Genomic DNA, 25264 nt, shown 5'->3' on the forward strand with positions numbered 1-25264 from the left:
CTGTGGTTGTTCTGAGTCGCTGGCCCCCAGTATTGGACACAGGTACAACCTAGAAACCCCACAGTTCTTCACCGAATCAATCAATTGAATGAATGCTTGGGGCGGGTGGGCCTGGCTTCCTCAGAGAGCAGGGCCCATCCAGGCAGCCCTGCAGGAAGGGTTTGCAAGGAGGTAGCCTTCCCCTTCTCTGCTTTTATTCCTGCCCCTTAAGTCATTAAACAAATACATCTAGATTCTGATTTTGACAAGTTCGAAGGGAGCTGACGACCAGGGACATCCATTAGACTGTCACTTTTGATAAACGGCTCTTTCTGAGAGCTGGCACCTGGGGGTTTTGTTCTGTGAATGTGGCTTCCATTGGAGGGGAGCAGACCATGGTGCTGGTGTTTGGAGGATGCTCAGTTGTGCCATTGCTTCCAATGCCTCCCTGTCACCTTTCCCAAAAGAAAAGGGCTTTTCCCCCTTTAGAGCTGTGATAAAATACACACAACATAAAACTGATCATTTTAACCATTTTAAGTGTACAGTTCAGTGGGATTCAGTTCATTTACAATGTTGTGTCACTACTATCCATCTCCAGAACTTTCTCAGCTTCCAAACAGAAACCCTGCACCTGTTAAATACCAACTCCCTCTTCCCCCTCTCAGAGGCCCTGGTCATCACCATTCTACTTTCTATCTATGAATTTGCCTATTCTAGGTACCTCATATAAGTGGAATCATGCAATGTTTGTCTTTTGGGGTCTGGCTTATTCCCTTAGCACAGGGAGTTTAACAATGTCTTCTAAACAATTTCCAGGGAGCCCATATCGCTCCATTCTCTGCCCTCCTTTGACTCCATGGCACGGCAGGAATCACTGTGCCCTCTTGTTCTGTTCAGGGCCAATTATGCTCAGAGACTGAGATTGTCTTTGCCAGTAATTTATTTGACACAGATTCACTGTGGGAATTTTGATTTATAATAATAACATTTCACAAACCAATAGCATACAGGATAATGTTTTTTAATAAGCCAGTAAAGAAATAACACAGTCCAAAACCAATGATAGATTAATTACAGTACTGTTCCCTGCAAAGAGGAGATGAAAGAAAGTCCCATTGTAGTTGAGGTGTACCTTTCTACACTTTGTTCTCGGTAGAGTCAGTCTCTGGTTATCAGCTGGGTATCAGCTGCCCGCTTAGGTCCTGCGCTGCTGGGACACGTAGCTAGTGGGCAGTGGTCCCAGTGTTGGCAGCCAAGGTGGGCTGCTTCGCAGGTTATTACTCCAGGGATGTCACAGGGCTTGTGCCACTGCCCACGAGGAGTAACCTCTCCAAGGCAGGAACAGGTATCCCTTCACTTCCTGAGCCTACTGCATGGTTTTACAGCACTGCCGACCAAGAGTGAGTAGCCTGGCCACGGCAGGAGCAAGTGTCTCACGATGAGACACTTGGAGAGCTGTTAGGTCAGCAAAGAGTAGCCTTGCCCAGAGAGAACACTCTCGAATTGCTGGTTAAACCTCTTGGTGTTTAAAGTTTAAAAGTCCATCATGTGATGGGCACTGTTGCTGTTACTATGCTGTCAAAGATGTAATGGTCCGCTTCACTCCAGGTGTGAGAGTTCAACATCCTTCACAATCTGTCTCCAACCTGCCTTCCCCTGTTGAGTCCTGTCACGCCTCCTTTATTTTATTTTATTTTATTTTTTAGATTTCAGCCACACAAAATTTTCTGGAAGTGTTGGAACACGCTAGCATCTCAGACTGCTTCATTTTTGTATTTTTTGTTACATCCATCCAGCATTCTCTCACATCTCTTCTCCATCGATCTAACTCATCCTAAGGCCAGGTACAAAGGGCCCCCAAGGCCGAGCCAACCTTCCCCTCAGTCCAGGCTCTTTGTATATTCATCTGTTAGATTCTTACCAGATTGGATCAGCAGGATCTGTTACTGTCTCTACTGTAGGTGAGGGAGACCATGACTCCTTAAGGGCAGTGATGCTTCTTTGAATAATGCACTTATGGATGAGATGATGGGCCTTGGAGTTCTTCAAACTTGGCTTCTAATTCCAGGTCCTTCACTTGGCTGTGTGACAGCCAAGGCATGACTTTCTGTGGTGCCCTCCCCTTGATTGTGGGTGGTACCCATGACTTGCCTCTAACTCATAGAATGTGGCAAAGAGGATGGGATGCTGCTCCCATGATTATGTTATTGTCTACAGAATTCCATCTTGCCAGCAGACTTGCTGGTCTGGAAGAAGCAAGCTGCTATGAAGCACATGGCCCTGTTGGAGAAGTTTCCATTATCAAGCAGCTGTGGGCAGCCTCTAGGAGCTGATGGTGGCCTCCAGCAAGAAACTGAAACCCTCAGTCCTGTAACCACTAGGAAGTACATTCTGCCCTCATCCTGCCCTGAGGGATCTTGGGAGCAGGTCTTTCCCCAGTTGAGTCTTTGATGAGGCCACAGCCCCACTGATATCTGAATTGCAGCCTGCTAAGACCCAGAGGTGGAGACCCAGCTAAGTTGTACCCAGATTTCTTACTTATAGAAACTATGAGGGACTTCCCTGGTGGTGCTGTGGTTAAGAATCTGCCTGCCAATGCAGGGGGCACAGTTTGGAGCCCTGGTCCAGGAAGATCCCACATGCTGTGGAGCAACTAAGCCCATATGCCACAACTACTGAGCCCTCGTGCCACAACTACTGAAGCTTGCATGCCTAGAGCCCGTGCTCTGCAACAAGAGAAGCCACTGCAATGAGGAGCCTGCATACCACAATGAAGAGTAGCCCCTGCTCACCACAACTAGAGAAAGCCTGCACGCAGCAGCAAAGACCCAGTGCAGCCAAAAATAAATAAATAAATTTATAAAAGAAAAGAAACTGTGAGATACTAAATGCTGTTGTTTTAAATTTATGAGAATCTGTTATGTAGCACAGATAACTAATACAATGGGTATATCAGTATCTTCCTTAGGTGACGATCCTCATTGGGATGGGTAAATGAAATGAAGCATTTAGCATGATACCACGTGGTAAAACGTGCATGAAGGTTAGATGTCATTGCAATTGTCATCATCCCTACATCCACTAGACCTGAACTTATAATAGACAATCAGGATGGTAGCTAGGTCACCAAATGGATGAATGAACTAGTGAATATCCTCCACTCAGTGTTAGATTCAGGGCCCCTGCCCTGCAGTCATGGGCTCATCTGGGTCTTGGCTTAACCTAGAAAAACCAAAGATAAATGTGATTTCTATTCAGTTGGGACATTTTTATTATCTCCTTGAAGTCTGGAGACTCCAGCAGAGAGAGTAGATTGATTTCTTGAACTTGGTTGTCTCAAAGAGGTAAACCTCTACCATGATTTATAGAGCTCCTCAGCTGGAAGGGAGTTTGGGTAACCACCTTGTCCAGAGTCCTGTCAAACACCTCTGGATATGTTCCCACCTCCCAGCCTTTCTGTAGCTCGTATCAGCTTCTTGTCTTTAAAGACCAAGTTCTCTAGCTTTTCTGGGCCGTCCATTCCAAAGGCCACGACAGGGTCTAGGTAAGAGCACATGGGGGATCAGCAGGATAACCTAAAATAATCAGCTCATCCAAAGGCAGAAGTAGGAACAAAGTCAGACTGCAGACGTCTGGTCACTTAGACCCACCCCCAGAGTAACTCTCCAATCCGCAGAGAAAGGAGGATTCCCAAGGGCATCTTCTTGAGGCCTTTTACCCCCTTTTGGTTCCATGGTGTCCTCTCTAACCAGGGTGCTCAATACCACCTCCTTCTGGAGCTGCAGCCCCTCTGGGTCCCAAGCTCTGAACAGTTCCCAGATGGAGTGGTGGGATCCACTTTATCATAACAGGATCAAGAAGGTGTTCTCTGCCTTGAGCTGACCTGAAACAAAGGGTGGATGTAAGGTCTGTGTTACCTGCAGAGTCTAGAGGGTAGGACGCCACCCTGGGAGTCCTGGCAGGGGCAGACTGCCATGTCAGCAACCCCCTGTCACAAGCCCCTGTTATAAAGACATTGATTCAAGATAGGGAAGTTGTTTCCGAAAATTGTATGTAGGAGGACAAATGACCCAGTTTCATCAACAGAAGAAGGGCATGAAGAACAGAAGAACTGTTATGGATGGAAAGAGATTTAAGAGATTCATCGCCCAAATGCAATGCATGGACCTTCTTATAGGATCCTGATTCACACACACAAAAACTATTAAAAGATATATTTTAGACCTGAACTCATTTGATTTTATTAAGGAATCATTGTTAATTACGTTGAAGGTGAGAATGATATCATGGTTATGTATCAAAAGGCTTTTACTTGTTAGGAATACACATTGAAGTATTTATGGGTAAATGCATAATGTTTGGGGTTTGCTTTGAAGTATTCTAAGAAAACCAACCAACCAACCAAGTGGGAAGGATGGGCAGATGAAACAAGAACAGCAGAAAATGGGTAGCACTTGAAGCCGGATGGTGGCTACATGGGGGTCTGGTAGTGCTTGCCCTTCTGTGTGTGCATTTGAAAATGTCCATAATAAATGTGAATGAATTGTCTGTCACCTCCTAGGGCTTAGAAAGCTGAGTCCTGGTGACTGCTGATTCATGCTGGGATCAATGTCTCCATCTTTAAAATAGTACAACTTCTTCCTTCCCAGTATTATTCAGTTACTTCCATGTACCATAACTCTACGTGCTATGTGCTTGGTGAGGAAGGCAGAAGGTCTCTGCCCCCGTGGAGATCATGCACAGTGGGAGAGACAGATGTTAAATAGACATTTGCCCAGGGAAATATTTAATTGAAACTGTGGTCAGAACTGCAAAGGAAAACCAAACAGTATTTCAAGAGTTTGTAAAGGGAGATCTGACCCAGACCCAGACAAAGAGTATCACAAAGGCTTTCCTGTTTTCCTGACATGTAGGCTGAGACTTGAAGGGTGGTAGCTTGGACACATGTGTGCATGTTTGTACACATACCTATATGAGTGTGCAAGTGTGTGGATATGTGTGTATGTGCATGTACTTGCCTGTGTTGCAAAGGACCGGGGGCAGAGTAACAGCTGCAAAAATAGGAGGCACATTCAGCATTGAGGGGCGGCCAGCAGAAGGGGAGTGAGTGGAGCGGGTGGAGGGGAGGAGGCTGAGGGCGCTGGTCTCCTGATTGGAGTGAGTGATGATGCCAGGGGTTCAAGGAAAGATATTTGGGACAACTCTGGAAAGCTGCAGCAACTTGAGAGCCCTGGGCTCATTTCTGAGGAATCGAGTTTGAGTCTGATTTAAGTTAAATGTTTCAGGCATGACTCACAGTGTCCAGGGACCCTATTATATGCTTCATTTCACAGTTGAGGCTCTGAACCAGAAAGGCGGCCGAGGTTGGTGTTTGACATGGCACCCTGCTCTCTGCTTCTGGGTGCTCTCCTTCTCAGCCCAATTCTGGGCCCTCAGTGATAGCTGCTCTCTGGGGGATTAAGCCCCTTCCTCAAAGCCTCTCTGACCTTGGTGTTTGATGAGAATAAACAGCTTTTGGCTTTTTATTTATTCTCAGAGACTAGCAGGTCTGTGTGTCAGGGGAGAGAGAGGTCTCTGGAGTCTTGGGTCCAACTCCCAGCTCTGCCATTCACTCACTCTGTGACCTTGGATAGCTTACTTGACCGTTTGGAGCCTCAGAGCCTCAGTGTCTTTATCTGTAAAAAAGGAGACAATTATAGTCCCTCTTTCACAGGCGATTGGGAGGAGTCAGTGAGCTAAACAGAGCACGTGGTATGCCCAGTGATCATGAGCTATTATTGCCAATATTACTTAATTATTAATATTCATTATACAACTCCAGGATTTGTACTTTAGCCATGGGGGGGGTCAAGGGCTCAAACCTTCTTTTATGTCTTCTTGAGCCATGACAAAATATTAGAGCATGTTAGAAAGGCAAGGAAACTAACATGTATTTTGAAGTCTATAAAAGATTCCATTTTCCTCATAGAAAATTTGGGAAGTATAAAATAAAGGAGAAAAGAATAATTGCATTTAATCATTTCACCAGGAGATGAACACCACTAACATTTTTGTGAATTGCCTCCCGAATCTTTCTCTTCTTAAAATTGGATTAATCACAGTCCTTAGTCATGACATAATCTCAGCGTTGGTTCAGTCATGGCTAGTTTTGTCTGTCTGTCATCTGCCTATTCATTAAAGTGAACTATTAAAATTGCCATTTTTGAAAATCAAAAGCAGTTGATAATTAGCAATTTCATATGGTTTATCTTAATAGTTATTTTATTTTTTATAGTGTAATAAGAACCTGTGGACGCACCACCCCAGACAAAAGCTACATCCTTGACAAGAACCTCTATCTAACTATAGGGTTGTTCTCTCCCCATCCTGCCCTTCAGGACCCCCTCCCCACCAGATACCCATCACCTGGAACAAGTGTTCACGGCTTGCTTTTCTTTTTTTTTGCAACTATATGAATTTCTACAAAGCATGATATTTATTGTTTCCAGTTTTCATACAATTCTCTTTCAAAACAAAATTGGAATCATACTATAGATAGCCTTTTTTTTGGTCCTGATGAAAAAATATTACCTCCTGAATGTATCCACTTCTCATTAAAAAGTCTCTGGGAGGGCTTCCCTGCTGGTGCAGTGGTTGAGAGTCCGCCTGCCGATGCAGGGGGCGCAGGTTCATGCCCCGGTCCGGGAGGATCCCACATGCCACGGAGCGGCTGGGCCTGTGGGCCATGGCCACTGGGCCTGCGCGTCCGGAGCCTGTGCTCCGTGGCGGGGGAGGCCACAACAGTGAGAGGCCCGCGAACCACAAAAAAAAAAAAAAAAAAAAGTCTCTGGGAATACAAAATGTAATGCTTGCATAATATTCCATATTGTGGTTGGACCATCATTTATTTATAATTTCCCCTTCCACTTGGGCATTTTTGATTGATTTCTTTTCTATTTTTTAAATTTTTTATTTAAAAAATTTTTAATTGAAGTATAGTTTTTTTACAATGTTGTGTTAATTCCTGCTATACAAGAAAGTGATTCAGTTATACATATATTCTTTTACATATTCTCTTCCATTATGGTTTATCACAGGATATTGAATACTATATAGTTCCTTGTGCTATACAGTAGGACCTTGTTGTTTATCCATCCTATATGTAACAGTTTGCATCTGCTAATCCCAAACTCCCAACTGATTTCTTTTCTACTGCAAATAATGCTGTATAAACTTTTGAAGGATTCTCAGTGTATTTTGTTAAATTGCTTTTAAGAAAGGTTGTAAAAGTTTTCACTCTCTGCCTTCCACTGTGTCCCTCACTCCCACCAAGTCTTTTTAAAAATGTTGCCAGTTTGGGGCTTCCCTGGTGGCGCAGTGGTTGAGAGTCCGCCTGCCGATGCAGGGGACACAGGTTCATGCCCTGGTCTGGGAAGATCCCACGTGCTGTGGAGCGGCTGGGCCCGTGAGCCATGGCTGCTGAGCCTGCGCGTCCGGAGCCTGTGCTCTGCAACGGGAGAGGCCACAACAGTGAGAGGCCCGCGTATCGCAAAAAAAAAAAAAAATGTTGCCAGTTTGATATGGGAAAAATGCTGTTAAATATATTTTCATGTGTTTATTGGCTATTTATATTTTTTTCTGTGAATTCTCCATCCATGTCCATAGTTCATTTTTTCTACTGGGGCATTAATGTTCTTCTTATTGATTTGGAAGAGTTCTTTATATATTAAAGAAGATACTCCTAATCTATCATAGTTGTTTTGGATATTTCCCAGGTTTGTCATTTGCTTTTCAATTGAGTTTATGATGGTTTTGAAATAGAGATTTTTTTATTTTTAGGTAATCAGTTCATCCAGTCTCTTCCTTGGTAATTCTTTTCCCCATTGATTTCGTGCTTTGAAAAGCCTTTCCTCTCTTAACATCAGCTAAAAATTTATCTAGATTTTCTTCAAGTGTTTATGGTCAGTTTTTACATTTTAAATCCTATATGCATTTGGAATTCATTTTTTTTTTACAATGGTGTATTAGTTTCTGCTTTATAACAAAGTGAATCAGTTATACGTACACATAGGTTCCCATATCTCTTCCCTCTTGCGTCTCCCTCCCTCCCACCCTATCCCACCCCTCTAGGTGGTCACAAACCACCGAGCTGATCTCCTTGTGCTATGCGCGGCTGCTTCCTACTAGCTAGCTATTTTACGTTTGGCAGTGTATATATGTCCATGCCACTCTCTCACTTTGTCACAGCTTACCCTTCCCCCTCCCCATATCCTCAAGTCCGTTCTCTAGTAGATCTGTGTCTTTATTCATTTTGATGTATGTTTGAGGATCTAACTTGGTTATATTCCCACAAACAACCAATTTTCTAGAAACCGGTTTGTGAGTAGTTTTCCTTATCCCACTGTTTTATGATGCCTCCTTCAACTATGATAAATGTTTCTATCTGTGCTCTGGTGTGGTTCAGGGATGTCTATACTTTAACTTTGTTTCCCATCGAGTCTTACACCTCTCACATGCTCCAATGGCTGCAGCCTTATGACAAAATCTCTTCTTGCTATTTGTCCTCTTTCACATTGTGATTCTTAAGCATTCTTGGCATTATTCTTTATTTCACAATAATTTTGTCACTCTTCCCGTAAAAATAATTGAAATTTTGATTGGGACTGTCTTAAACTTATAATTTAAGTTGGGCAGAATTGATATTTTTTTTACATATTTAGTCTTCCTATCCAGGCAAGCTTCTGTAGGTCCAATTCATTTTTGGTTAGTATTTTGCTTGTCTCTCACTCTCTCTCTCTCATCAATTTTTATTGCTATTGGGAATGGAATCCTCACACCCAATATAGGTTGATGTTCTGGCTGGAGACAAATTGGGTAATTCAAAGAGAGTTTATACATGGACTGTTTCCCAAGATGTGGGTAAGGGAGACTATAGGAAAATCGTAAGATATTAGAGAATCCTACTGGGCTCATAACAGGGGGGCAGTTAACACCCCTAGTCTGAAGAGGCAAGAAGAAGGAGCAGAGACCAGAACGTGGAAGGGAGAGTCACGTGGAAAGGGCCTCCCTGACAGGAGCTGCAACCTTGGGTTGGGACACCCAGCCTATCACAGGAGACTGGGAGGGAAGGAAGTTGGTGAATAAATACCCCAAGCTTTCCTCCCTCCCTTTGACGTCCTGCTGGTGTTCTTCATTGGCTAAACCCAACTGGAAGCTAGGGATCCAGGGGCCCTACTGATGTAGTCCACATGAGCCAGCTTCTGGGATGGATGGAGACGAGCAGAGAGGAGGCATGGAGACAGATGGAAGATGCCCACCCAGCAGCCTTCCCTCAGCCTGTATTCTTCCCCCACCATCTATACCATCTGCATTTGTCCAGGAACAAGTGATGCCTCTATCTTCATTCAACTATCCAAACGGTTTTCTAAATTCTTGCTCTCTTGCTGATTCTCAGAATTTTCCATTTGGTTCCCTTGGGTATTCCCGATGTGTAGTCATATGATCTACAAGTAATTATTTTGTCTTCCTGCTTCCAGTGGTTGTGTATTTTACCTCCTGTTTCTATTGCAGGAGCTGAGCTGCTGTAAAACCATATGTGGTTTTAAAGAGGCTCTTTTAAGAGGCTTAATTTCAGCTCTTGAGAGTCATGAGAAATCTATGGCTTGGTCTCCCTTTCCTCTTCCTTCTGTCCTTTCTTGAACCACATTCAAGCTCTGGGCAATTTAACGGTAAACAAGAGAGACCATAAACAAACAAAAAACAATAAAAATATGAGAGTAGCATTTCTCAAACATTTTAAACTCATCCCACAGTAAGAAATTAATTTGACATTGTCACACACACACACACACACACACACACACACAGAAACAAAAGTTTCATTAAACCTTCACTACATATAAGGCAGTGCATGAAAAGTGCTGTGATATTTTCTATTCTAATTCACTTTATTTAAAAAGAAAGAAGGGAAAAAGAAAAAACCCTACTGGTTGCCACTCACTCAAATGATTTCATGCCCCATTCCTGGGTCCCGACATGCAGTTTCAGGAGGGCTGAGTCAGTGCAATGTGCTGTGTCGAGGAGCAAAGTGGAAAAGAGTGACTGGGCCACAACTTTAGTCAGGTGGGCAGGGAAGATGCCTCTGAGGAAGGACGTTTAATGACGGGAACACCTAACTGTGTGTAGATTAAGGTTGTGCATGGGGTGGGTGGGAATAAGTGTTCATGCAGAGGAAAGAGCAGATGGAAACAAGCTTGTCTTGCTTGAGTCTCGGTCGGGAGGACAAGGGGGCTGGAGCGTGATGGTGAGTGGGAGACGGAAGCGAGGTGAGATGAGGCTTGACAGGGCGCAGACTTCTGTCATAGGAGCAGGGAGTCTGTGTGTACATACGTATATGTTGCTTAAATAAAGGAAAAGCACAACAAATGATGTATTAGTTTTCTATGGCTGTGTAACAAATTACCATGAACCTAGCAGCTTAAAACAAGACTGTGATCTCACTGTGATGTCACAGTATCTCCTGGGGATCAGGAGTGTGGGTAAGGGTCAGGTGGGTGCTGTTCAGGTCTCACCAGGCAGAAGGTCAAGTGTTGGCCAGGGCTGAAAATCTCAAATGAGGCTCCACGTCCTCTTTGAAGCCCTTTCAGGTTGTTGGTTGAATTCATTTCTTTGTGGCCCAGTGACTACGGTGCCCATTTTCTTGTTTGGTGTTTGCTGGAGACGGCTCTTAGCTCCCAGAAGCTGCCCACAGTTCCTTGCTATGTAGCATCCATAGACAACACACACCACAGCTGTTTGCTTTTGTCCAGGCCAGCAGAGGAGAAATTCTCTGATTTCCATGTTTTAAGGTACTCACCTGATTAGGTCAGGCCCACCCAGTTCCTCCCTTTTGAGGAATTAACTCAAAATCAACTCATCACAGGAGTGCTATCCCATCCCATTCATGGTCCTCCCCACACTCCAGGGGAGGGGACTATACAAGGGCATGTATGATTGGGGAGGAGTGAGAATCTTGGGGGTCATCTGGGAATCCTGCTCACCACAATAGGCAGGGTCAAAAACCAGAATCCCTGAAGTGATGAAGCCACCAAAGTGTTTATTCCAAAAGCACGTCAATCTACCACTGAACTCAGAGTAAGCCCTCTGGGGGCACAGAATCTTATCAAATTAGCACAATGTTGGAAAGAGTCCTTTCAGATAGCAAGTCCCCTGAAGGTTACGGAGGGGAGGGGGCAGTTTTCATGCCCCCCTCCATGTCCTGGGCTCCTACTTGGATGTTTTCCAATCTGAGAGACCCCTTTGACCGAGAGAGTCTCCCTGAGCAGCTGTCTCTGTGGATCTCCCCTCGTGAAGCCCCAGGAAGTCTCTGTCTGCAAATCAAGCTCGGATGTAACTGGGCCGAGGACAGGTGAGCTGGTCCACGGAGCTGGTTTCCCACCTGTCAGATCTTTCCCCTCACCTGATGGTTCCCAGAGGGGTGACATTAGCCCTGAGTTGATCAGGGAACTCTGAACTCCTTTGTGTGTTCAAGACCTGCCCTGGATACCTGGGAGGTGGGAGTGGAGGGGCTCCTGCATGACTCGCAGGTGGCGTATGCCCTCAGGAACCTGCCAGGGTCGAGATCTGGTGACAGCTAGAAAGAGGAGGAACGAGACCAGACAGTGTGTGATAAGGGCTTGATAACTCTAAAGGGAGAGAGACGGAGAGAGACTCACAGAGAGAGACACAGAGAGACAGAGAGAGGATGGAACCATCTGGGCCTCAACAACAGCCAGGGAAAGAAAGCTTTTCTGCTTGGTCATTGGAATGTTTTAGAATGGTGAGGAGTACATTCTGGGTCTGAGGAGCATTCTGATTCATCATTGTAGGAACTACTTTTCTAGCGCTTTCTATGTGCTAGAAACCTTTTTGTGAGTTAGATACTATTATCATCCCAGTTTTATAGAAGTGGAAACTGAGGCACAGAGAGGTTGAGTAACTTGCTCACTTTCACACAGCTGGTAAGTGGCAGAGCTGGGATTGAACCTGGGCTGTTGTGGCTCCTTACCCTATGTTGTGCTGCCCAGGGTCCTTGGACATCGTAGTATCCCATAGTACATGCTCAGAACAGAGTGAGACAAGGAGTTGATGAGTGAATCAACGTATCTCTCCTCTTTCCACAGCGAATAGAAGCCAAGTTTGGTTCCTGTTTTCGGTGGCAGTGTGCTCAGGGGAGGGGAGCCTGGCTTGAGGGGATGAGTAATGGTTGGTCTAACCCAATAGTGATAATCCCACTTCCCTTTGCCAGTGATTCATGAAGGAGTGGCACGTGATTTGGGCTTCTGGGAAATGTTTTCCTCCTTTGCCATCTTTGAGTATGACTGTGTAAGGAAGAGGGGCCTGGGGTGGTCCAAGTCACCTTCCCTCAGGCTGAGGACAGACTAGGGGCTGGTGATAATGCTGGGGAGGAGGCACTGTCATGCAGACACAGAGGCACGCCTGGCCTTGCCTCTCTCTGCAAGTCTTATTAGAGCAGATACAAGGCCCTATTGCTTAGATCACTTTTACTTGGGAATTCTCCTACTTGCAACTAAAAGCATTCTAACTTATAACTTGTATTTGAAATCCATTTCTTCTTTCATCTATTAATTCATTCATCCAGTAAATATTTATTGTGCACTTACTACATGACGGGTCCTGCACTAGAGGCTGGGGACTCCATAGTGACTTCCATTATGAATAAGGCAGGAATAGACCCTTTAAGGGAGGCGGTTTGGGGAGGCACCAATTATGTAGACAGATCAGTGGGTGATCTGTAGACAGATCACCATGAGAAGTGTTATGAGGCGGAGTATATGTTGATGTCAGATTGTGTGATATACGGGTTAGTCCAGGAGGGAGGTCGGGGGCTTCCCCGAGGAAGTAACGTTGAGGTGATGTCTAAAAGGAGAGTAGCGATTTGTTTAGTAGGGAGGGACGAAGGGGGTATGTTCTAGGCAGAGGGAAAACAAGGTCAGAGAACCTACAGGGCAAGGGAAGTTGGGTACCTGGGGAGGTAAAGAAGGCCTGTGGGTGGAGTATGGATCAGTAGGATGTATCACCAGAGAAATAGAACCAATGGGACACATACAAATATATAGAAAGGGATTTCTTATGAGGGATTGGCTTCCATGATTATGGAGGCTGAGAGGGCCCACCACCTGCCATCTGTGAGCTGGAGGCCCAGGAAGGCCGGTGGTGTAGTTCTAGTCCAAACCAGAAGGTCTGAAAACCAGTTGGGGCCAATGGTATAAGTCCCAGTCCAAGTTTGAAGGCCCAAGAACCAGGCTTGGTGATGTCTGAGGGTGGGAGGAGATGGACATCCCAGCTGAAGCAAGAAAGCAAATACACCTTTCTTCTGTCTTTTGTTCTATTCGGGTCCTCAGTGGATTGGGTGGTGCCCACCCACCCTCATTGGTGAGGGTGATCTTCTTTGCTCAGTCTATGGATTCAGATGCTAATCTCTTCCAGAAACATCCTCACAGACACACCCAGAAGTACTGTTTAACTAAGCATCCCTTAGCCCAGTCAAGTTGACATGTAAAATTAACCATCAGGTAAGGACAGAGGAGGGAAGGTGGGCAGGGCTGGCCTGTGTGGAGTCCTGGGTGTCATACCAGGGCCTCTGGCTTTGTCCCAAGACCTTTGGGAATAATCAGACCAACATTTCCAGAAGATCACTACACAGAACAACCGTTTCGGTTGAAAAGCTGTAACACGATCCTGCAGTACAATGACTATTCTGAAATCATGGCAGGGCTGTGGGCTCTTTTCTGCCTCCCTGTGTGGCCCCGCTAATGTGTTTAACTCAGTTGCTTATTTAGATGCAGTGAATTATCTTTGATTGGGCACAGATTTCTGTTTCTCTCCTTTATTTTCCTCTATGGCTTCTGTTTGAGGAGAAAAGTGGCGTGTTTTCCGCTGCTCATGGTGTTCAAATGCGTGTTCTGAAAGCAAGGCGGGCTGTGGGCAGAATGGGAGGCCACTGGGGTGTGGAAAGAATCTGAACTATTCAGGGCCTTAAACTGCAGTCTGTACTCTGTGGTGGGAGTGGGTTTTGCCCCTGTACTGTCTCACTCAAGCCTGGTTTCTGAGCGATATCTCTTCCTCACGGACACTCCTCTGCATATCAGGGAATGTCCTTCTAGCTTTGGGTGGGTAGGTAAAACCTGTGGATGTCCGGCACTGTTGGAATTTGGATGGGGTTGTACAAAGTGTCTTGAAGGCATGGACATAACTTCTGCTGGGCCGTCCATGGCAGAAAGAAGAAGGAAGCAGGAAGGATGCCTTCAACAGGTGGCACACACAACAGCTGCAGTGGCTTCAGCACAGATGAGGTGTGACAAATCCATTTAAATGGCCAGGGATTGACAGGAGGCATTGACTGGCCTCCCTGCGCATCCTTGGGGCTGGTGGACAGAGTTTGGCTGCCTCTCCACACTGACTTCTCTCCATGTGCCCCCTGCCCCCAGGTCTGGTCCCCTCACAGGCTCCACTGACTTCCCCAGGTGGCATCTGATCCCCTTCTCTACCCTCTTCCAGCCTAAGCGATACTTTCCAAATTTGCTTTTATGGACTTTTTAAGTCTCAAGAGACTTTTTCTTTCTCAACAAGCTGTCCTCTTGCAAATCAAAAGTTTGGTGCTTCCAAAGATGGATTCTGATGTAGCATCAAGAGCCCTCTTTAAAAGTTAAAAAAATGGAACGAAATTTTTTTCTTGTTGTTCTCACCCAACAAATGTTTACTGAGCACTTATTATGTGCCAGGTATGTTCTAAGTGCTAGGGGTATAGCAGGGAATAAAACAGACATTCCTGCCCTCATGAAGCTCATATTCCAGTTGGGGGAGGTACAAAAATATGCATGTCTCCTTGACCAGGAGAAGATGTGAAATGGAAAGGCACAAGAATGATTAGTTCAAGATATCATCTTGCTTCATCCTCATGAAACATTTCTTGAAAAGCAGTCAGAATGGCACAGTCAGATTCACTTCTTGCACGTTCCTGCAGAAGAAGGTCCGTTTCTGTTGCTCATCACTCAAGATCTTCTCTGTGACTTCCACTTGCATATTTAAGTCTTGTTCCTACTCCTTCCCTTCATAAGCTCCGTGTTCCTGCCAAACCAAGCCCATCTGTGGACTTCTGCCTGTGGAGTATGCTTTTCTGCCTCCGAGCCTTTGCTCCAGCCCTTCCTTCTGTCTAGAATGCCCTGTCCTCTCCTTTCTGACTTTCTAAGTTCAATCTACTCTTCAAAACCCAACTTTAAGTACTGACAGTACTTGAATTCAGTTCAGAGTGAGTCAATTATACCTGATTTCAAATCCTGGCTCAGCTTGGGCCAATCACTTTGCCACTTTGAGGCTTGAATTTCTCATCTGTACACTGGGTTGGTATGAAGATTAAGTGGGGTAACACATAGCAAGCACTCGTTAAGAGTGAGCTGTCATTATTTTCCCCTGTAATGAGTTGAGACTTTGGGGGGATGTTGGGATGGGGTGAAAGTATTTTGCATGTTGATGGATGTGAGTCTTTTGGGGCCCGAGGCTAGACTATGGCAAGCAGAAAAATGGCCTTCAAAGATGTTAACTTCCTAATCCCTGGAAAGTGCGAATATATCATCTTACATGGCAAGAGGGACTTTGCAGATGTGATCAAGTTAAGGATCTTGAGATGGGGTGATGATCCCGGATTATCTGGGTGGGCTTGATGAAGTCTTTATAAGAGGGAGGCAGGAGGGTCAGAGTCAGAGGCTGGTTGGAAGATGAGACTCTGCTGGCTTAGGATGGAGGAAGGGTCATGAGCCAAGGAATGCAAGCATCTTCTAGATCCTGGGAAAGTCAAGGAGACAGATTCTTCCCTAGAGCCTCCAGAAGGTGCACAGCCCTACCCACACTTGATTTTAGCCCTGTGAGACTCATTTCAGACTTCTGACTTACAGTGCTGTAAGATAAACAAACTTGTGTTAAGATACTAAGTTTGGGGCTTCCCTGGTGGCTCATCCGGAGCCTGTGCTCCGCAACGGGAGAGGCCACAACAGTGAGAGGCCCACGTACCGCAAAAAAAAAAAAAAAAGATACTAAGTTTGTGGTAATTTATTACTGTAGCAGTAGAAAACTAATGCACACCCATCTTCAGAGATTCATGCTCTTCCTTTGGTAAAAACCTGGAAGATTCCACGGAGGTTATTATTATCTAGTCAGTATTTCTAGTTGGCATGAAAGCCATGGGCACTTTCCTTAAGTACCATTTGCCACGTAGATGCACAGGAATTTCTTGCTTTCCTTATGTCTGAGGAAGTCTGCATTACAGAGGTGATACAACCTGACAGTGCCTGACTGAGCCCAGTGGTCAAAGGCCTGAACTCTGTACCCATACAGACCTGGGTTTGAATCCTGGAAGGCCTCTGAATTGCAGTGAGAACTCAGGGAAGTGACTACCCATCTCCAATCTTGTATCCTTGTCTGTAAATTAGGAATACTACTTCAGGGTGGCTCTAAAGAGCATATGAAACAATGCATGTAGAACTCTCAGTACCATGCCTGGCACATAGCAAATACTCAATACATATTAGTGATTATTATTTATTTTTATTTATTTATTTTTTTGCGGTATGCGGGCCTCTCACTGTTGTGGCCTCTCCCGTTGTGGAGCACAGGCTCCGGACGCGCAGGCTCAGCGGCTGTGGCTCACGGGCCCAGCCACTCCGCGGCACGTGGGATCCTCCCGGACCGGGGCATGAACCCGTGTCCCCTGCATTGGCAGGCGGACTCTCAACCACTGCGCCACCAGGGAAGCCCAAGTGATTATTATTATTATTATCCTTAATTGTTATTTTTAGTCTGAGGTGATCACAGGCTTGTGACTGTTGTAGGGTAATTTTTGGGTTTTCAAGGATTGTGGATGCTGTAGTCCTAAGAAATCCAAACATTATTGCTCATAGATTGCTGTTCCACACACGTGGACGATTTGTTATAAATTTGTACATGTGTAGAGAGAAGTGGAGTACAGAGGGATGGGCAAGATGGCACCCCAGGAAGAATTTTGGGTGGGATGGAGAGGCGATCTGATGTAATAAGTAACACTGAGTCCTCACTCTGTGCCCAACACTAAGGGCTTTGCACGCATTTGCTGATTCATTGTCCCTAACGGCCCTCTGCAGAGTGGGAATTAGCATCCCCACATGACAGAGGAGAGATCAAAGGCCAAGGAGGCTAAGCAGTTCACCCCAGATCTGGCACCTAAACCTGCACCCCCCCAGCCTTGCTGCCTCTAGAACTTCACGTTCTTGGGGAGGATCCAGGAGTCCCCAGTAGCGCAGCTGTGAGCAAACGCTGGGATGCCCTAGGGAGAGGTGCGACCCACCCAGGACAAGATCTTTCCCCTTGAAACAACGCAGCCCCCTTGCTCGCCGTGGAGGAAGGTGGAATGGAGCTGGCAGTGCCTTCCTGGCAACAGCTCTGGATAAAGCCACTCAGGCGTGTGTTTTGAAGTGAGGCTGCCCTAGGGGGTGCGTAGAAGAAAGGCTGTGCTGTTGATGTTTCCCGTCATGACGCTTACAGTTTCTTCATTTCTGGTCCCTGAGCCTCAGGAGTCCTTAGTGCAGCTGCCAAATTGCTTCATGCTCCAGAAAGTGGGGTGCCTCTTAACTAAAAAAAAAACTGGCTTTTCTACCAAGAGCCCCAGCTGTTAGAGCGTCTTATAATATTAACAAGATGGCCACAGCATTCCCCAGAGAGCACCATGCTTCTTTCTCTTTCTTTCCTTTCCCTTTGTTCTTTCTTTATTATTTCTTTCCTCTTTCTTGACTACTGAAGGGACTCCATCTTCGCCTTGGTCTGGGGCTGAGGCATCCATTACAGTATCCGGAATGTTCATGTGGCTATTTAAATTTAAATTAATTAAAATAAAGGAAAAACTCAGCTTCTTAGTTTCAGGAGCCACATCCCAAATGCTCATTTACCACTGTGCTAACCATGTGACCAATGGCTGCGGCCGCCATGTTGGACTCCACAGACGTAGAACATTTCCATCATTGCAGAAAGTTCTATTGGACAGTGCTGGTCTGGAGCCTTCATTCATTTGCTCATTCAGCTCTTATTTAATGAGAACCTGCTATGTGCTGGACACTGTTCCAGGTTCTGGGAAGTAAGTGGTCAAATAAGAAAAGCAAATCTCTTCCCTCATGGAGTGACTTCCATGGTGGGTGAGACAATCAACAGAAAAATCATTGCAGAATGTGAAAAGAGCCCCAGAGGAAACCAGTAAGGGTGAAGTAATGCAGAGTGATGGTGGTGGTGGGGCTCACAGGTATAGTTGGGGAAGGCAGGCACAAGGTGAGTGCTGAGCCATGTCCCTAAACGCTCATGACTTCAGCCTACTCACTGAATCCTTTGGTCAGGCTGTGCTTGCTCAGAATGCAGGGGAATGAAGAGGGGCATCCCTGGAATGGTGGCCTCTCTTCTGTGTGGGGTTGTGTAACACCTCGTGAGAGACTGGTGAAGGCAGGGTGTCAGGTCTTTCCCTTGGGGGGAAGAGAGAGTGTTGCCGTGGGGCGGGGGGTCTCTGTTCCAAGGCATAGTCTCCTCTCCCAGTTACCACCCGGTTGCTAAGGAATTAGAGTCTGGCTTTATAGTTGACCTACTTCCACCCTCCGATACTGTGGATTGATATTTTCCTCCTTATAAAGGACTTGCCGAAAGCAAAAATGTCAATGCCAGCGACTTGTCACTGACGAGAGGAGATTTATTACCTCCAACCAACAGAATGAAGGGTCACAGTGGACATCTGTTTCTGCCTGTGGGTAGGGTCCCAGATGAGGGTTGGTCGATGGTTGGGACCACTCCGGGTGTGGTGCCTTCCATCATTGCTTCCAGATGGTGTCCACTTCCAGAGAGCTTAGCTGGAGGTGACAAGTGGACCCCCACGGCTTCCCCCAGTATTTCCATTTGAGTCAATGATATCACGTCTTCCAACTTTGAACACTGAAATTTGAAATGACCTCTGGCTGTTTATTCACCATCAATCAAAGCAGAGAATTACTGCTTGAATCTCAGGGATGAAGTTGGCAACTGACAGGACACAACATGACAGAAAAAGTTTGGGGTATCCTGTTGCAATCATAATTCTGGGTGGCATTTGGCTGGAGGGAATTATGGAGCCAGTGGAGGCTGTGAACGTATGTTTCATCCAAGAAATATGGGTTCTGGGGTAATAATTCATGCTTGTTCTTTATCTTTGGTGGAGACTTTCATTCTCTTTGTCTTGTAACTTTTACTTGTTGTGTGTTTACCATATGTTAGGCTGTATGTCTGCACCCTCCAGGTTGTATGTCTCAATCCTTGTAACAACCCTGTACATTTGGCCCCATTCCTCACACCCATCTTACAAACGGGCGAGCTGAAGTTCAGACGTTTGAGATAACGTCTAGTCACACAGCAGTTGAGCCATAGACCTGGGTTCACCTGGTCCAGGCCCAGGACCTACTGTCCTCATTGGGATGGGTATGCCTTTAACAGAAAACACTTAGGAGATGAGGCTTGGCTCTGAGGCTTGGCAGGCAACAGCACCCAGCCAGAATTCGATACCACTGTTTGTTTTCATTGCTTTTGTTTTTATGATATTGGTTTTCTATTTACAGTAGTGATAAAAGTTTCTAAAAGTCAATGTATTTTGTGTAAAAAAAAAGTGATTCTGTTTAAATAAAAATATGAAGGAAGTAATTTTAATGTGGTGTGAATGTGGCAAAAGTAGCGTCAGTGACATGAGAATGCCCACACCGCCCGTGAAGGCTGAGATGCAGGGCCATTTGTTGGTTCCAAGGGCAAAGGGAATCATAGATGGGCCTTCTGGGCATTCAGAAGGTGAAATGCTAAGTGCTTCTGTGTGTGTGTGTGTGTGTGTGTGTGTGTGTGTCCTTATGGACCACGGTGGCAGAGCTGAGAGCTGGAATGCACTGACTCTGGCAAATGGGGGGATTTCTCTGGAATGTCTCCTTAAATGAGAGTTGACACGAAGCCTTTGCTCTGTTCTAGCCTCTGGTGTTCATCATCTCATTAAATTCTCACAACACCCCCTGGACACTTGTGGTTCCCATTTTGTAGATGAGGACACTGTGAAGGGTGTCATTTGTCTAAGCCATACATTTATATGCAACGGAGCAGGATGTACATGCAGGAAGTCTGACTCCAGAGACCCTGCTCTTAGCCTCTACATTATAGTTAATCACTGGAACTGCTTATATTGATACATATTGTTTCTCTTATTTTGACCTCAATTCTCTGATGGATCTAAGAAGAGTTGTTGATTTTCAGTTCTTTTTTTTCCCTTGTTGTCTGGATGTGAGTGATGACTTCCAAGCTCCTTCTGTGCTGGACTGGAAACCTTCAATTTTGAAAGATATTTTCATAGGGTGTAGAATTCTGAGTTGACAGTTCTTTTTTCTTTCAGCACTTTAAATCGTCTCTCCATGTTCTTCTGGATTGTGTGGTTTCTAATTAGAGGTCTCTTATAACACTTATCCTTGTTCTCCTAGACGTGATGTGTCTTTTTTTCTCTGGTTGTCTTCAAGGTTTTATCTTTATCTCCTCTTTTGGGGCCATCATTGGACTGAACTTTCTTCCTGACATTTGAGTGTAGGTAGGACCAAAAAACTTGCTTTGGCCAGTGGAATATGAGCAAAAGGTTCAAGAGACTTTGCACACTTTCCCATATTCTCTTTCCCACTGCCCATGGCAAGTGGCAACAATGTTTAAGATACTCTGTGGATCCAGGCTCTGTTGTGATGACAGAGTGGACCAGTGGCTCCAGCTGACCCATCATGAGTATGTAGCATGAAGTAAAAAATTTTTTATGGCTATTAAGATTTAAGGGATGTTCATTATTGCAGCATAACCCAGCCTATCCTGTCTGATAGGCTATATCACTTTCTTTCAGATGAAATAAAGGGAACGATTTGCGAGAGAGAGCCCAGCAATAAAAAGTTCTTGCTTGTAAACCTAACCCACTGATAACCACAATGATGGAGTGGTAACAAGGAGGAAGATTCTGTAGAACAAAAGAAAAAAAACACGCAACCAACCCTACAGAATTCTCAAAGACCCCAACCTCATCTTGCAAACAGAAAGCGCTGTTGGATAATTAAGATGCATATGCCACCTGACATTAAGCAGCCTTTTGTGAACTGTTAATTAAGGTTAAATCAGCCACATATTTTATTCTTACTGAATTAGAAGATTAGTGTTAATTTCTGGCAGGGTTCCATTACTCCCTGTTGAAGGAAATCAATGTATCTGAACATAATTTAATGAGAAAAAGCTGGTACCATAGTGAAAACAGGCTGGGGAGACATTATCTTGACATTTTAGGTAATTCAGTTAAGTCCAGCAAAAGAGGAGTGATTGACAAAGTCATTATTTCTCCCACCGAGGGGTAGAAAGCACATTTCTGACAATGAATTAAGATTTTTGGTAGTGAAGGAGCATGGTGAGAATTAAGAATGGGGTTGATGAAGTGCCCACTCCCCACCTTGCGTGTGGCTTCTGGACAAGTCTCTTCAATCATGGAGTTTGCATTCCTGGCTTGAGATGAGAAAAATACCATAACAGAGCACAGGTGGGCAAGCGTAGGCTGGTGCAGGTGGGATGCTTATTTATTTTAATTTTTAACATCTTTATTGGAGTATAATTGCTTTACAATGGTGTGTTAGTTTCTGCTATATAACACAGTGAATCAGCTATACATATACGTATATCCCCATATCTCCTCCCTCTTGCGTCTCCCTCCCACCCTCCCTATCCCACCCCTCTATGTGGTCAGAAAGCACCAAGCTGATCTCCCTGTGCTATGCGGCTGCTTCCCACTTGCTATCTATTTTACATTTGGTAGTATTTATAAGTCCATGCCAGTCTCTCACTTCATCCCAGCTTACCCTTCCTCCTCCCCTTGTCCTCAAGTCCATTTTCTACGTCTGTGTCTTTATTCCTGTCCTGCCCCTAGATTCTTCTGACCCATTTTTTAAAACTTTTAGATTCCATATATATGTGTTAGCATCCGGTATTTGTTTTTCTCTTTCTGACTTACTTCACTCTGTATGACAGACTCTAGGTCCATCCACCTCACTACAAATAACTCAATTTCATTTCTTTTTATGGCTGAGTAATATTCCATTGTATATATATAGCACATCTTCTTTATCCATTCATCTGTTGATGGACACTTAGGTTGCTTCCATTTCCTGGCTATTGTAAATACAGCTGCAATGAACATTTTGGTACATGACTCTTTTTGAATTATGGTTTTCTCAGGGTATATGCCCAGTAGTGGGCTTCCTGGGTCATATGTTAGTTCTATTTGCAGTTTTTTAAGGAACCTCCATACTGTTCTCCATAGTGGCTGTAACAATTTACATTCCCACCAACAGTGAAGGAGGGCTCCCTTTTCACCACACCCTCTCCAGCATTTATTGTTTCTAGATTTTTTGATGATGACCATTCTGACCGGTGTGAGATGATATCTCATTGTAGTTTTGATTTGCATATCTCTAATGATTAATGATGTTGAGCATTCATGTGTTTGTTGGCAGTCTTTATATCTTCTTTGGAGAAATGTCTATTTAGGTCTTCTGCCCATTTTTTGGGTTGGGTTGTTTGTATTTTTGATATTGAGCTGCATGAGCTGCTTGTAAATTTTGGAGATTAATCCTTTGTCAGTTGTTTTATTTGCAAATATTTTCTCCCATTCTGAGGGTTGTCTTTTGGTCTTGTTTATGGTTTCCTTTGCTGTGCAAAAGCTTTGAAGTTTCATTAGGCCCCATTTGTTTATTTTTGTTTTTATTTCCATTTCTCTAGGAGGTGGGTCAAAAAGGATCTTGCTGTGATTTATGTCATAGAGCGTTCTGCCTATGTTTTCCTCTAAGAGTTTTAGTGTCTGGCCTTACATGTAGGTCTTTAATCCATTTTGAGTTAATTTTTGTGTGTGGTGTTAGGGAGCGTTCTAATTTCATTCTTTTACATGTAACTGTCCAATTTCCCCAGCACCACTTATTGAAGAGGCTGTCTTTTCTCCACTGTATATTCTTGCCTCCTTTATCAAAGATAAGGTGACCATATGTGCGTGGGTTTATCTCTGGGCTTTCTATCCTGTTCCATTGATCTATCTTTCTGTTTTTGTGCCAGTACCATACTGTCTTGATTACTGTAGCTTTGTAGTATAGTCTGAAGTCAGGGAGCCTGATTCCTCCAGCTGCGTTTTTCGATTTCAAGATTGCTTGGCTATTCGGGGTCTTTGTGTTTCCATACAAATTGTGAAGTCTTTTGTTCTAGTTCTGTGAAAAATGCCATTGATAGGGATTGCATTGAATCTGTAGATTGCTTTGGGTAGTAGAGTCATTTTCACAATGTTGATTCTTCCAATCCAAGAACATGGTATATCTCTCCATCTATTTGTATCATCTTTAATTTCTTTCATCGGTGTCTTATAATTTTCTGCATACGGGTCTTTTGTCTCCTTAGGTAGGTTTATTCCTAGATATTTTATTCTTTTTGTTGCAGTGGTAAATGGGAGTGTTTTCTTAATTTCACTTTCAGATTTTTCATCATTAGTGTATAAGAATGCCAGAGATTTCTGTGCATTAATTTTGTTTCCTGCTACTTTACCAAATTCCTTGATTAGCTCTAGTAGTTTTCTGGTAGCATCTTTAGGATTCTTTATATATAGTATCATGTCATCTGCAAACAGTGACAACTTTACTTCTTCTTTTCCAATTTGGATTCCTTATTTCTTTTTCTTCTCTGATTTCTGTGGCTAAAACTTCCAAAACTATGTTGAATAAGAGTGGTGAGAGTGGGCAACCTTGTTTTGTTCCTGATCTTAGTGGAAATGGTTTCAGTTTTTCACCATTGAGGATGATGTTGGCTGTGGGTTTGTCATATATGGCCTTTATTATGTTGAGGTAAGTTCCCTCTATGCCTACTTTCTGCAGGGTTTTTTATCATAAATGGGTGTTGAGTTTTGTCAAAAGCTTTCTCTGCATCTATTGAGATGATAGTATGGTTTTTATCCTTCAATTTGTTAATATGGTGTATCACATTGATTGATTTGCGTATATTGAAGAATCCTTGCATTCCTGGAATAAACCCCACTTGATCATGGTGTATGATCCTTTTAATGTGCTGTTGGATTCTGTTTTCTAGTATTTTGTTGAGGATTTTTGCATCTATGTTCATCAGTGTTATTGGCCTGTAGTTTTCTTTCTTTGTGACATCTATGTCTGGTTTTGGTATCAGGGTGATGGTGGCCTTGTAGAATGAGTTTGGTAGTGTTTTTCCCTCTGCTATATTTGGGAAGAGTTTGAGAAGGTTAGGTTTAGCTCTTCTCTAAATGTTTGGTAGAATTCGCCTTTGAAGCCATTTGGTCCTGGACTTTTGTTTGTTGTAAGATTTTAAATCAAAGTCTCAATTTCAGTGCTTGTGATTGGTCTGTTTATATATTCTATTTCTTCCTGGTTCAGTCTTGGAATGTTGTGCTTTTCTAACAATTTGTCCATTTCTTCCAGATTGTCCATTTTATTGGCATATAGTTTCTTGTAATAATCTCTCATGAGCCTTTGTATTTCTGCAGTGTCAGTTGTTACTTCTCCTTATTCATTTCTAATTCTATTGATTTGAGTTGTCTCCCTTTTTTTTCTTGATGAGTCTGGCTAATGGTTTGTCAATTTTGCTTATCTTCTCAAAGAACCAGCTTTTAGTTTTATTGATCTTTGCTATTGTTTCCTTCCTTTCTTTTTCATTTATTTCTTTTTTTTCATTTATTTCTGATCTGATCTTTATGGTTTCTTTCCTTCTGCTAACTTTGGGTTTTTTTTGTTCTTCTTTCTCTAATTGCTTTAGGTGTAAGGTTAGGTTGTTTATTTGAGATGTTTCTTGTTTCTCGAGGTAGGATTGTATTGCTATAAACTTCCCTCTTAGAAGTGCTTTAGCTGCATCCCATAGGTTTTGGGTCGTTGTGTTTTCATTGTCATTTGTCTCTAGGTATTTTTTGATTTCCTCTTTGATTTAGGTGGGATGCTCATTTGCAAGGTCTTTTCAGGTTGGATCTGGTGAGGACTGCCATTTGCAGGAGGTCTGCCTCGTTGGAATGCAACAGGCTTCATAAATGTATATTGAATGGACAGGTCCATAGATGTGAATATCTTCAGAGAATACCAGGTGTCCCCCTACTAAGATCGGTAAAATATGCAGAAATGTGCTTAAATGTGCCACATGATCTCACTGCATTAAAACCTTCTTTTAG

General features: G+C 44.0%; 1 protein-coding gene across 1 annotated transcript in view; it reads left to right on the forward strand.

Moving 5' to 3' along the window:
- The window catches only part of LOC307198491 (uncharacterized protein), a gene marked incomplete at its 3' end in the record, with an annotated part of 332027 nt that overhangs the window by 139708 nt on the left and 167055 nt on the right, over window positions 1–25264 (forward strand). The window lies entirely within an intron of this gene.

Source organism: Stenella coeruleoalba (assembly GCF_951394435.1).
Source record: "Stenella coeruleoalba genome assembly, chromosome: 15".
Lineage (NCBI taxonomy): Eukaryota > Metazoa > Chordata > Mammalia > Artiodactyla > Delphinidae > Stenella > Stenella coeruleoalba.